The 14,909-nt window shown below is 38.2% G+C and overlaps 1 protein-coding gene across 2 annotated transcripts in view; it reads left to right on the top strand.

The window, feature by feature from the left end:
* STAG2 (stromal antigen 2) overlaps nucleotides 1-14,909 on the top strand; it is a 134,655-nt gene that overhangs the window by 24,647 nt on the left and 95,099 nt on the right. The window lies entirely within an intron of this gene.

Here is a 14,909-nt window from a genome sequence, read left to right as displayed (position 1 = left end):
ATCCAGCTCTCCTCAGATTGGTTCTGTACTGTTTTTAATCTTCCGTGTCTTTGATCTTGGAAATGTATATGCTACTGAATGAATTGGCTGGCTGGTAACAAAGGTATTTGGGTTTCTTAATAGTTTTCTGGTTCATGTGTATACTTGTAATGTTGAATTGCTTCCTGAAATATTTGTATGTATTTTGAGGCATCTTGGGATAGTGGAAAGAACATAAACTTTAGAGCCATGCAAATTTAAGTTGGAATCGTACGACTCCTATTTCCCAACTGTGTGACCTTCTGGAAATTACCTAGCTTCAAATGGGCAGGATATCACCTACCTTAAAATAATTAAAGATGTGTATTATGTTAAGTTTCTGACACATGGAATGTGCTCCATAATGTTAATATTATTTTTACAAAATGTTACATATGAAACTCATTTTTTGCAATACAGAAAGGAACAGCTAAGATGAAAACAAATTTTGGGGCACCTGGCTGGTTCATTTGGGAGAGCATGTGACGCTTGATCTTGGGGTTGTGGGGACAAGCCCCACGTTAGGTATAGAGATTACTTAAATAAAAATTTGAGAAAGCATTTGTAGCAATTATGTAGCAAAGGTTTTATATTACTTAGCATTTGTACAAATTGATATAAACAACTATTCTGATCTTAAATGTTAGTGGACTTGAAGGTTTTAATAATATTACTACCACTTATTGAGTCTTACTAAGTGCCAGGCACTAATGAAGTGCTTGGCAGCTGTCATTTTTTAAATCCTTAGGCAGCAACCTTGCAAAGAATAGGTGCATATTTCCCATTTTACAAATAGCCAAAAATTGTAGAAATGTACCTTGTCTGTAATCAAGAGCCCTAAAATAAATGTTGATCTTGGATCTAATAATGAGGAAATCAGGAATAATTCAACATAAAATCTATGTACAGGAAGCAGCGTTAGTTACAGTGAAATATTGCGGTCAGTCTTAATGTCTAACAATAAATAAGTAGGTTATGGTACATCATATCTGGTGGAATTTCATGAAACCCTTAGTAGTTTTTATTATGAATATTACAGAAATGGTAGAAGTGCATATACCAATGAAAAATTATGCACTATTATCCATTCTGTGTTTATAGTTTTAAAGATTTATTTATTTTGGAGTTTAGAGAGGGCAAGTGGGCGAGCAGGGGGAGGGGCAAAGGGAGAGGGAGAGAAGCAGACCCGCCCCCCGCCCCTACTCAGGGCTCGATCCCACAACTCTGAGATTATGACCTGAGCTGAAATCAAGAGTCAGATGCTCAACTGACTGAGCCACCCAGGCGCCCCTGTTTTGTGTTTATATTTTTGAAAAAATTTATACCTAGGCATTCATGCACACATATTATAGACAAAGCCTGGGAAGAAAAATGAAAATAAGTGATTTATTAGGGTAATAGATGCTATGTGATTGTTCTTAGTTTCTTAAAGGTAATTTTGTGTGTAATTTTGTGGAAACCAAGGTCATACGCTTCCTGTGTAGTATGCATTGAAGAGCATTGCCCTTAAAATATTCCGGGGGGTTTAACCTAGATGACATGGTCCAATATATTGTATCTTATACTTTCAGGGGACTTTAATACACTCAACTAGTGGCTTTTTACTTTATTCTTCCAGTGGACTCTCAGCACATATTATCAGTCAACCTATTGCATTTTACCATGGAATTTTAGTGTTCTTCTTCTTCTTGAAAATTGCAGCCACAATAAGTAGACCTATATTATATAACCATTTTTTTCCCTTAATGGATTTGAGAATCTTCAACTTCTTGGTGACATGAAAGAAGCATGCTTTAAGTCCCAGATATATGTCCCAATGCAGTATTATGAGGGAAACCATCCACTGTAATCTTCTATGCCCATTGCTTTTTGTATAGCTTGTCAATCAGCAAAGCAAATACTTTACTGCCCTCTACCTTTCAAATTACTTCATACATTTTATGGTTGATATATTTTATGGTATTTGTGTTCTTTTCTATTTCATTGCTTCCATAAAAAAGACTGGTTGAGGTGTTATTTTTGATTCCTTCTCCTTTTCCATTCATCTGTGAGTACTACAAGACACAGTGCACCATTGATTCTTGTATTTCTCATTTATATATGGATTTTAAAATAAGCTTGTTAGAATTTGCCTGTGTAAATAATATGGTGGTCTTGATGGTTTGAAAACTTACCAGGATACTTTTTCAGTTGTTCCAAGTTGTGTTCCAGTTAAGGGTATTGGTAAATTGATTTCCCCCACCGCCACCACCGTGTGTTTGTGCTCTTGTATACACTCCTCTGTGTGTCTGATTTCTTTGTTTGTTTGTTTGTTTTTAAAGATTTTATTTGTCAGAGAGAGAGAGAGAGAGAGCGCGCACAAGCAAGGGGAGCTGCAGGCAGAGGGAGAAGCAGGCTCCCTGCTGAGCAAGGAGCCCCATGTGGGACTCAATCCCAGGACCCTGGGATCCTGACCTGAGCTGAAGGCAGACGCTTAACTGAGCCTCCCAGGCATCCCTGATTTGTTTCTTTAAAAATTTTTTTTAAAGGTTTATTTATGCATTTGAGAGAGAGGTACTGCTAACGTGCTCGCTGAGTGTGGGAGGGTGGTGGAGGGGGAAAGGCTAGAGGGAGAGAATCTCCAAGCTGACTCCTCTCTGAGTGTGGAGCCCAAAGCGGGGCTGGATCCCACAGCCCAGGAGGTCATGACCTCAGCCCAAACCAAGAGTTGGGTGCTCAACCGACTGAGCCACCCAGGCACTCTGTCTGATTTGTTTTAAACTAATATTCAGGGAATATGTCTGCAAGTGAAACCATTGAGAATTCTCTGTATTCTTTGGAATGTTCACCTTTCTTGTGTATTTTACACAAACATTGTCTGGAAGACTTACAGGTTGTGTAGTATGGTTTTCATGTCTTCAAAGGATTTTTACAATGTTTAGAGCAAACTACTTTGAAAGAAGGAATAACTACTATTACTTGTATAAAAATAATGAACTCTACCCATGATAAAAATTTAGTGCAGAAAGAGTGTAATGTGAAAAATTCCAACCCTCCATTCCCAGTTTCAGAAGTAACCACTGCTAATAGTTTCTTTGTGTCCTTCTAGGAATTTTGCAAGCATAAACAAATTGTATCATATTTATATATATTGGTGTGTGGGATTTCTGGTTGGCTCAATTGGTGGAGCATGGGACTCTTGATCTCAGGGTTGTGAGTTCAAGCTCCACAATGGATGTAGAAATTACTTAAAATCTTAAAGAAAAAAAAAAGGCTTAGGGTGCCTGGGTGGCTCAGTCAATTAAGTGTCCAACTTTTTTTTTTTTTTTTTAAAGATTTTATTTCTTTATTTGACAGAGAGAGACCCACAGCGAGAGAGGGAACACAAGCAGGGGGAGTGGGAGAGGGAGAAGCAGGCTTCCCGCGGAGCAGAGAGCCCGATGTGGGGCTCGATCCCAGGACCCTGGGATCATGACCTGAGCCGAAGGCAGACGCTTAATGACTGAGCCACCCAGACGCCCTTAAGTGTCCAACTTTTGATTTCTGCTTAGGTCGTGATCTCAGGGTGGTGAGATTGAGCCCCACGTCGGGCTGCATGCTCAGTGGGAAGTCTGCTTGAGATTCTCTCTCCTCTCCCTCCTTCCCCCCCCCTTGTGTGTGTGCAAGCACTCTCACTCTCTCAAATAAATCTTTGCAAAATTTTTTTTAAAAGCTTATATGTATTGGTCTGTAGTTTTGTTCTTTCCACTTGATGACTCTCTTACATTTTATAATATCAGCACATTTTTTTTTAGCAGTATACTTCATATTTATGAATCTAATATCCCCCATAGCTTTTAAAAATGTAGATTTTTTTTTTCTGGGAATACATGTAATTTATTGTTTTTTCTTCCAGAAGAAGTGGTATTGTATTATTCTTTATACTAAGTTAGCCTAGACAATTTCTATTGTGTGGGAAGTTCATGGGGATGTGATTTAGGGCGTACTTTATGTCAAAAAAACTTTATATATGTATTATAATGGTGTCTTTTCAGAGTGATGAATTGTGTATAAGATGCAGTTTTTGTCCTCAAGAGTCCACATTCTTAATACAGAAGGTAGCTAAGGAAACAAAAACATAAAAATACAGGATCATTATTGTAATGATGGAAACTTGTGTAAAGTATAGGAATAGAAAGAGGTAGTGATTTTCTGGGAGAGTAAAAGGAGTGTGCCTTAGAGGGGGTGAGTAGTGATTGAGATTCAGTAGAAGTTTATCAGGGCATTCCAAACCAACCAACCTATTCCTTCACTCCCTCTTCCTAATACATTGTAGTAGTATCCAACTGCTCTTAGTTCTCTTAACATACCACACTGTGTGATGCCTACATGTTTCTTTGCTTGAGCTTTCTAATGCCTGGAATATTCCTGCACCCACTTGCCAGCACAACTGTATATGTCCTTCCAGATTTAGATTGGGGTCACATGGAAACCGTATCTAAGCTCTTCTTTCCCAGTTAGGAGCCACTTCTCTGTGCACTGGGGCTTCCTATGCATATTTATGCCAGTGTACTTTCACTATACTCAATTGTGTAGTTGCTTGTGTGACACCTTCACTGTACTGTGAGCTCATTTAAGGAGGGTGACTGTGTTTTATTCATTTCCCCCAATATTATGAAAAATTTACAACATAACATAATTGTACAGTGATCACCCATATATCCATCACCTAGATTCTATCTTTAACATTTTGCTATACTTGCTTTGTCAGATAATCCATCCATCTAGCCATTGCTCCCTTCTATCCATTGTCGTTGACTTTTTTTGTTTGTTTGATGCATTTCAAAGTAAGTTGCAGACATTAGTACCTTTCTACCCCTAAAGACGTCAGCATTATGGTCATTAAATGGAGTTCATATTTTATTCATCTTCATTCTTTTTTAAATTTTGAAAATTGTGCCTGTTATTTTTATCATCAGGGCTATCACAGTGCTAGTATAGAGGTGCTTAGTATTTGAATTGAAATCCTTTATTTTGTGCATTTAACTATAAGTGTATTGCACTTGTAAGGAGTGATTCATTAAGGGCTGGAGTTGAGAATTTCATATAACAGGGATAATTATTATCATTATTAGAATATTGTTTAAAGGCTGAAATAAATGCTAGGTAAACAGAAAGGGGTAGTTAGGCAATGGATTTGGGGTTAGGGTGGGGGAGGAATAGCTAGGTTGAGAGGATACCAGTAACTGATGTTAGAAGCTAGGGTTTTTATTGGGCTTTAAAGAATGGTTCTAGGTTGAGTAGAAGAGAGTGGTTAAGGCTACAGGCTGGAGAAACCATACCTTTTGTGGAATAATGAGACAAGACTTGTAATTGGAGCCATAGGTTCAATTTCATTAATAAAAACATTAGTTTTTGTTTTTGGTCGTTGCAGGATCTCCTCAGGATTGGAAAGGGGGCTTGGTGGTGTTAAAATAGGACAGGTGCTAAAAGATAATTATCTTGTATTTTTCTTAAACTCACAGTTTTTTTAAAAAATAAACTTTATCTGATACTTGCTTTCAATTAAGTAAACTTTTGTCTTGGGTTATTCAGACTTTCTAGAAAGTAGCAGCTCCTGGTGTCTATAGAATATAGAAATTGGAAAGAGGAAGAAGATTCCAGTGGCAAATTGAAGTCCATATGGAATAAGTTCCTGGAGATTTTCAATCTTGGTTAACTTAAACTTGGGCAATATCTTCTAGAAAAGACCCATTTCCTTCTTGTGGAAAGAAGAGTGGTATGGTGACCACTGGTGGCTTAGACTCTGGGAAGCTTCTTAAGGACATTTTGGGGAAATGAATTGAGCTGTGGGTTTCTGGTATTTGAGTGAATAAGGTTCAGATGATTTAAGTGGCCCAAGGCAGGAAAGGGGAAGTGTGTTTTGCTTCTCTTCCCGACTACTCATGCCTTCTCTGCCTCTAAAACTGGATCATTCTGTATATCAGAGGTTGCAGATTCTGTGGCTTACAGCAGCTTTTCTTAAAGTGTGGTATGGACCCACCTATATAGGGGATTTATGAATAATACAGATATCTGAGACTTTTATACAGATTACTGAAAAAGCCCTAGGTGTGGGTCCTGTGACATTGCATTTTAATAAGCATTTTAGGGACGCCTGGGTGGCTCAGTCAGTTAAGCGTCTGCCTTCAGGTCAGGTGGTGATCCCAGCGTCCTGGGATTGAGCCCTGCCTCAGGCTCCCTGCTCAGTGGGGGCCTGCTTCTCCCTCTGCCTGATGCTCCCCCTGCTTGTGCTTTCTCTCTGTCTCTCTGACAAATAAAATCTTTAAAAAAACAAGCATTTCATGATTCTTATGCAATTGAAATTTAAGAGAACCACTCTTTTACATGTAGACTTTTCCATTATTTATTTATTAAGTGATCAACTGTAGGTATTATGGTGGAGCCACTGCTCCTCCTCAGAAAAGCACAATTACACGTGGCAAATGCGTATTTGCTTTATAGTAAGATTGATGGTAAAATGCAGCTGTTAGGGATTTTCTGCTGCTCAAGATTTTGCTAGAGATCATTTTGTGTACACAATTGTAAGGAAACAATTGTTTTTAGTGCATGTATTGAACAAGGTATATATTTCAGGGCTTTTTCTTTTTTCTTTTTTTTTTTTAAAGATTTTATTTATTTGACAGAGAGTGAGAGCAGGAGCACAAGCAGGGGGAGTGGGAGAGGGAGAAGGAGACTCCCGCCGAGCAGGGAGCCTGGTGCGGGGCTCGATCCAGGACTCTGGGATCATGACCTGAGCCGAAGGCAGATGCTCAATGACTGAGCCACCCAGGCACCCCTTTCAGGCCTTTTTCTCTGTAATTGTTTTAGATATTTAAATACAGAGGAAGGAAACCCAACACCTCTTATATTTGAAATGGACTGATTCAGAAGACTTTAAGAGCATAATCTCATTTATGTTCTGAAGAGATGGTATGTGGATTAGCCTAACAAGATACCCATCTATTTGTGAAGCAAATATGCAGAAGACAGGTTCAAGCCCAGATTTTTGCCTCTTAACACCTGTGTGACCTTGGGCAAAACTTTTAACCTTTGAAAAAATATTCAGTGTTCATCAGTGTTAAGTAGAAGTTGATGTGTTATAGAAACCATTTTATGACATTACTTAACTATTTTGATAAGACTTCTGGTTTTACCATGATGTAAGGGCATTTTTCTTTTTGGGTATGGTACAGAAATAATGAGGTGAACAGAAAAAAACCCTTTGCAAACTTTTTTAAAAGCATACTTTCTGGAGAGAGATAAAATGTGCAGATTACAAAAAATATGTAAGGGGGGTAGGTAGTGCATCAAAGAAGCATGGAGAGTAATGAGCTGGCTCAAGAGGAGATGGCTGATCTCAGATCTCAAGTGCAAAAGATAATAACCTTTGTATGTGGCAATGGGAGCAGATAAAGAGGTGAGCAGACTGGAAGATAAAGCCTTGGTGGACAAGGTTTAGTCAGACTAGGAGAGATGATAGGGACTGTATGTAACAACTGTTGCATTGCACAAGGACGCCATTTTAGCAGGAAGTGATCTGTCTTTGTGGAAGCAGTGGAGAGAATCTGTTTTATTTAGCTTGAAAGACTATCCTAACACTTAAAGAGCTTTTTGAAGTTGGCAAGAAAGAGATTATCAGCCTTTTTGGAAAATGGGCAAATGACCTGAACAGAGAAAAAGACAATAAGAATGGCTGTTAAATAAAATAAGGAAATTAGAGAAGTGCAAATTAAAACTACAAGTACCCCTCTTCAGCCAGACCTATTTGGTTCCTGGTTTTCATTAGCAGGAGTTCAGATAATGATGAATACTGCATTATCCAAATCTTTTGGTTTATCAATTTTGAATAACGGGATTATTTATTTTTGGCTTCTAAGTTTGTGAAGTGGAACCTCATTTAAGGAGATTCTCCTGTATCCTGAATTTTTCACAATAGCAGATTGGCAAAAATTTGGAAGTCTCTTTTTTAAAAATCTTTTTTAAACATTTATTATTATTTGAGAAAGAGAAGGGTGTGTGTGCACGTGGGGGAGTAGGGGGAAGGGCAGAGGCGGAGGGAGAGGGACAAGCAGACTGCACTGACCGAGGAGCAGACACAGGGCTCTATCTCATGCTGAGATCACAGCATAAGCTGAAACCTAGAGTGGGACACTTAAACTGACTGCACCACCCAGGTACCCCAAAATTCAGAAGTCTTGACGGTGCTGTTAGTGAATGTGCAGAAACAGACCCACACATTGGTTGCTGGTAGAAGTACAGATTGGCATAACCTTTGTCTAGGGAGGCTAAGTTTGGTATTTGTTAAAATTACAAATGCTTATGGCCTTTAGCTAAAATCTTTAATTGTGTCCATTGGTATGAGGGACAGCTTATGTGTTAATTGATTAAAATGACCAGAGCAACATTGAATTAAATATTGTTCAAGTGGCTAAACCATAGTTTTGAGGTTCCAGTGTAGGTGTTGGAGAAATTAATTAGAAGGAAGCGTTTGAGTGGTAGTGGGGGACAGCACTGATGGACACAGATTTTAGAATTTTTTATTAAGATACTTTACATAAAGTCCAGTTCACTCTTTTTTAGTGTACAGTTCTGTGAGTTTTGGCGTATGTATATAGTTATATAAACATCTTCACCATCAAGATATATTACAGTTCCAGTACCTCCACCCCCAGATCTCCCCAATAATCCTTGGTACAGTCAGTCTTTCTTCCCAGCCTGAGCCCCTGGCAACCACTGATCTGTTTTATGTCCGTAGGTTGGTTAGTTGGTTGGTTTGTTTTTGCCTTTTCTAGACTGTCATATAAATGGAATCATACAATAAGTAGCTTATTGAGCCTGGCTCCTTTCACTAAGCATAATGCATTTGAGATTCAGCTGGGTCATGTGTATCAGAAGTTTGTTTCTTTTTATTATTGGGTAGTATTCCATTGTATGGGTGTAATGTAATTTGCTTATCTGTTCACCAGTTGAAGGATATTTGGATTGTTTTTTACCTTTTAGTGATCACAAGTAAAGCCACTTAGAAATTTTATACTTTAGGTTTTTACATTGAATCTAGCATTCATTTTGAGTTAATTTTTGCAGTTGTTATGAGGTGTGGATTAAGTAACCTTTTTTGGCACATGGGTATCCAACCCTTTCCAAAGGACTGTCGTTCTTCATTGAAATGCCTTGGTACTTTTGTCAAAAACCAAGTGACCATGCGTATGTGGGTCTATTTCAGGTTTCTAGTTCTGTTGGTTTGTCTTGATCACCATTTGTACTGTCTTGATTACTGTAGCTTTATAGTAAACTGTGATATAGTATATAGTGTGGGTTCTCTAAATCTGTTCTGTTTCAGAATTGTTTTGGCAGTTGTAATTTTTTTTGCCTTTCCACCTAAGAATCAGTTTGTTGATTTTTGAAGGGAAAAAAAACTTGCTAGGATTTTTTAAAAAGGTTTTATTTATTTATTTATTTATTTGAGAGAGAGAGAATGTGTGCAGGCGCAGGCTGGGAGAGGGAGAGGGAAAGAACCTTAAGTGGACTCTGTGCTGAGCGTGGAGCCTGACAAGGGGCTCCATCCCATGACCCCAAGATCATGACCTGAGCTGAAACCAAGAGTTGGATGCTCAACCAACAGAGCCACCCAGGCGCCCCAAACCTTGCTAGGAATTTGATTAGACATTTTAAAGTTTTATTTTGGCATAATACTAGATTCATAAGAAGTTACCAAAACAGGAGAGAAGTTTCCATGTATTCTTGATTCAATTTCAACCAATGAAAACATCTTGCATAACTATAGTACAATATCAAGACCAAGAAATTGGTATTGGTGTAATCCACAGAGTTTATTTAGATTTTTAGTTATATGTGCACTCATTTGTGTGACTGTGTTTGTGTTTATGATTCTCTCTAATTTTTAAAAAAGATTTTATTCATTTTAGAGAAAGAGAGAGACAGCAGGGAGAGGGAGAAGCAGACTTTCCACTGAGTAGGGAGCCGGACACAGGGCCAGGACTTGGAGATCATGACCTGAGCCGAAGGCAGATACTTAACCATCTGAGCCACCCAGGTGCCCCTGATGCTGTCCAATTTTATCACAGGTGTAGGTGGGTGTAACAACCACCACAAAGATAGAGAACTGTTATATCATCATAAAGATCCCTCATACTGCTTGTTTATAGTTATATTCATCCCCCTCCCTCACCTTCCTCAATTTTGTCCCTAATCCCTGGCACCACTAATTTGTTCACTATTCTTCACTCAACATAATTGTCTTGAGATCCATCCAAGTTGTTGCATTCCATCCGTTAATTCCTTTGTATTGCTGAGTCATATTCCACAGTATGGATGTACCACAGTTTGTTTAACCATTGACTCATTGAAGGATATTCGAATTAGTGTTTATATTAGTTTGTATTGCTTTGCTAGTGTTCTCATTAAAAAGTACCAGAAAGTGGGTGGCTTAAATGACCAATCTATTGTTTTGCACTTCTGGAGGCTAGATATCCCAGATCATGGTGTCAGCAAGGCTGGTTCCTTCTGAGGGCTGTGGGAGAGAGTCTGTTCAGTGTCTCTTGCCAAGCTTCTCGTGGTTGCTGACAATCTTTGGTGTTCCTTGGTTTATAAAAGCATCACCTTGGTCTCCACCTCCATCTTCACCTGATATTCTCACTGTGTATATGTCTCTTCAAATCCCCCCTCCCCCATTTTTAAAAGATTTTTTTTTTTTAATTTTTAAATAATCTACACCCAATGTGGGGCTCAAACCCACAACTCTGAGATCAAGAGTTGCATGCTCCACCAACTGAGCCAGCCACGGCCCCCCAAATTTCCCCTTTTTATAAGGACACAAGTCATATAGGGTTAGGGCCCGTACTGAAGTCCTCATTTTAACTTGATAACTTCTTTAAATACCCTAACTCCGAATAGGGTCACATTCCAAGGTATGCGGCATTAGGATTTCAAAATATGAATTTTGGGGGGACACAGTTCAACCTAAACAAAATCATTTCGTATTTTTGGCCTTTACAAATAAAACTGCTGTGAACATTTACATTCATATTTTTGTGTGGACATAGATTTCTGTTTCTCTGGGATAAAAGCTTGGGAGTAAGTGCTGGTTCTTATGGTAAATATATATTGGTTTTCTAGTTCTACAAATTTTTACGTTTGACAATACAATTTACATACAACATTGTATAAATTTAAGGTGTACAGTGTGTTGATGATACATTTATATATCACAGTATGATTACCACCATAGCTTTTAGCTAACACTTCTATCTGGTCACATAAAGATCATTTCTTGGGGCACCTGGGTGGCTCAGTCAGTTAAGTGTCTTACTCCGGCTCAGGTCATGATCTCAGGGTCCTGGGATGGAGCCCTGCTCAGCAGGGAGTCTGCTTTTCCCTCTCCCTCTGCCCCTCCCCCCACTCGCCCAGCATGCACTTTCTCTCAAATGAAAATAAATAAAATCTAAAAAAAGATCATTTCTTTTCTGTGGCAAGCATGTATGGCTTTTAGAAGTAACTTCTACACATTTTACCAGAGTGGCTGTGTCATTTTACATTTCTACCAGCAGTATAAGAGAATCAGTTTCTTTGCATCTTTGCTGCCATTTGATTTTGTCACTACTTTTTTTTATCTTGGCCATTCTGATAGGAGTGATACCTTATTGTGGTTTTTATTTGCACTTTCTTCAATTCAGTTTTAACATGTGTTATTATAAAAGTTATTTTTTGGGCGCCTGGGTGGCTCAGTTGGTTAAGCGACTGCCTTCAGCTCAGGTCATGATCCTGGAGTCCTGGGATCAAGTCCCGCATCGGGCTCCCTGCTGCTCGGCAGGGAGTCTGCTTCTCCCTCTCACCCTACCCCCTCTTGTGCTCTCTCTCTCTGTTTCAAATAAAATAAAATCTTTAAAAAAAATTAAAATACTTTGTTAAGAAAAAGTTTTTCTTGATAATTACCTTTTTTCTCTTACACTTAAAACTCTTGATTTTTAATACCATTAACACGGTTACTTATTTGCTGTCCTACAGTAAAAAGAAAAATAGCTTCAGAAGAACAGAGTCAGTATTACAACAAACAACAAAACTATTAAATAAAGTCTAAATTTTCTTTTCTTTTCTTTTTTTTTTTAAGATTTCATTTATTTGACAGAGCACAAGCAGGGAGAGCAGCAGGGCACAGGGAGAGGGAGAAGCAGACTCCCCGCTGAACAGGGAGCCCGATGCAGGGCTCGATCCCAGAACCCTGGGATCATGACCTGAGCCAAAGGCAGATACTTAACCAACTGAGCCACCCAGGCAACCCCTAAATTTTCTTTATATTTCTTTTTGTCTTTGGAGTTCATCTCACTAAGGATGTTGTGTTTTGCAATCTTACTATAAGTGCTTTCTCTGTATACTCCTGTTATCTGATGTACACGATTAGGTTTATTTTTCTAAATCCTTTAACTTCAGGAATTTCAGAAATTCAGTTTCCTGTCTCGAATAGGTAATTCGTTTTTCTAAATCAAAAGTTAAAATTCAAAAAAACGTTAAAATTGGATATAGAGGTATGCATAGAGGTCTCCAGAGACTCCTGCCTTTGCTGTTCTTTCTTTCATCCCCTCCCTCTTACAGGCAACTTAAAAAAATGTTTCTTGTCAATCCTTCCAGTATTTCTTTTTGTGCAAATACATCCATATTTACATTTTTATTTTACTATTCTTTCTTGAAAGTAGTATACTGGCCAAAACAATTTGTTATAGACATTGATATTTAAGTGCCAGACCTAACAGAAGATGTTAAGAGTTGTGTTGATGATGTCTTCCATGGTATGAGAGTTGAATCTGCCATACTGACCTGAACCATTTCATGATCTATCTGCAAGTTATGATCAGTATGAATTAGTGACATAGGTTTGCTAGTTAATTATGCTGATGATTATATCATTGGAAAAATCTGCTTTTTACCCTGTAATTCTAGACAGAAAAAGAGAGGTGAAATACAGTTGAGAAACTGCTTGTTACTCTAATTTTAGAAAAAGAGACAGGTGAAATATAGTTGAATACCTAGGAAGTTGTTATTGCTAGCCAAAGCAGGTGATAACAGGACTAACCTGTGTGTTGGGGTGGGGGGCATAATGAAGTAAAACTTTTAAATAAAATGACATGAGTGGAATATTTGGCAAACATGAGCAGAATAGTTTGCAAGAAGCAGTTGAAGAAGAAATCTTTTTCTTGTTTGGAATTTATTAATCAGGAAAACTGAGCATAATCGCTGATGGTAGAGAGAGATTGCTTTTCATGATGAAAAGAGCATTTTGAGCACTTTGCCAAAGTAATAATCATAGAATAAAATGGGAGATACTTGCGTATGAAGAATCTCCTTATGCATGTTGTTTTCAGATTTTTGCTAAATTATTTTGTGAAGTGGATCATTGCAACACATGTTTTTCTGTAGAAAGAGTTTTCTAATTGAGAAGTTTCTTTTCTAATGACTGAGCAGATAAAATCATTAGTACAACAAATTATGTCTTAAAAGTAAGGTTGCAGTAACTATAAACCTCTCCAATTTAAGATAGTAGTTTTGAGGGCGCCTGGGTGGCTCAGTTGGTTGAGCGACTGCCTTCGGCTCAGGTCATGATCCTGGAGTCCCGGGATCGAGTCCCACATCGGGCTCCCTGCTCAGCAGGGAGTCTGCTTCTCCCTCTGACCCTCTTCCCTCTCATGTTCTCTGTCTCTCATTCTCTCTCTCGCAAATAAATAAAATCTAAAAAAAAAAAAAAAGTAGTTTTGAGTTCTCTGCAGTATAGTATACTTTCAAGGGTACCTAATACTTAAAACATTAGTTCTAGTATATATTTTCCCTTAGTAGCATATCATTATTAATATTAAATGTGTGCTGAATTACTATTTTGTTTCCTTTTTTAGCATTTAGATAATCCTTTGGGGGCTGTTTTTCAGGATGCTTTAATATATTTGTGGTAGTTTAGAAACAAGGTAGTCTTTTGGTCTCATTGCTCCAGGACTTTAAAAAATTCCCATCATCTTAGAGCTCATATTGAGAGTTGGTCTTGTCTCCCTCTCTTTCATCATTGGATGGCATACGAAGGTGGATGAAATACACTCATGGGTGTATAAAGGCACTAAAAATGGAATAGGTTACAGAGCAAAAGGTGGGGGCCCCTTGTAACATCTAATACCAGTAATTTGTATATGTTTTAACATTTTGATATCTCTTCTTACTGGATCATCTTTATGATGTACACTAATGATAAGCTCCCTCCCCCAAATTTAATGGAAGCACATGCTATATTTTAGGGATCAGTAACTTTTAATTCCTAGTATCATCACATGATGCAATTCTAGCATGTTAGCCCTTGACTGTAGCTTGCTTGATTGCTGCTAGAAGGTTGTTGTTGCTTTTTTCCAGCTTTAATTTACATGCTGTTCTCCATGAAACTTATTCAATCAAATTTTGAACAAGGGAGAGAAATGTTACGGGTTTCAGTGATCGTTTTCATACCATGAAACTACCTTGTTTCTAAACTACCACAAATATATTAAAGCATCCTGAAAAACAGCCCCCAAAGGATTATCTAAATGCTAAAAAAGGAAGCAAAATAGTAATTCAGCACACATTTAATATTAATAATGATATGCTACTAAGGGAAAATATATACTAGAACTAATGTTTTAAGTATTAGGTACCCTTGAAAGTATACTATACTGCAGAGAACTCAAAACTACTTTTTTTTTTTTTTTAGATTTTATTTATTTGCGAGAGAGAGAATGAGAGACAGAGAACATGAGAGGGAAGAGGGTCAGAGGGAGAAGCAGACTCCCTGCTGAGCAGGGAGCCCGATGTGGGACTCGATCCCGGGACTCCAGGATCATGACCTGCCTTCGGCTCAGGTCATG

This window comes from Neomonachus schauinslandi, chromosome X, assembly GCF_002201575.2.
Source record: "Neomonachus schauinslandi chromosome X, ASM220157v2, whole genome shotgun sequence".
NCBI lineage: Eukaryota > Metazoa > Chordata > Mammalia > Carnivora > Phocidae > Neomonachus > Neomonachus schauinslandi.
Note: the sequence above shows the minus strand (reverse complement) of the source record. Positions and strands in the feature narration are given on the sequence as shown.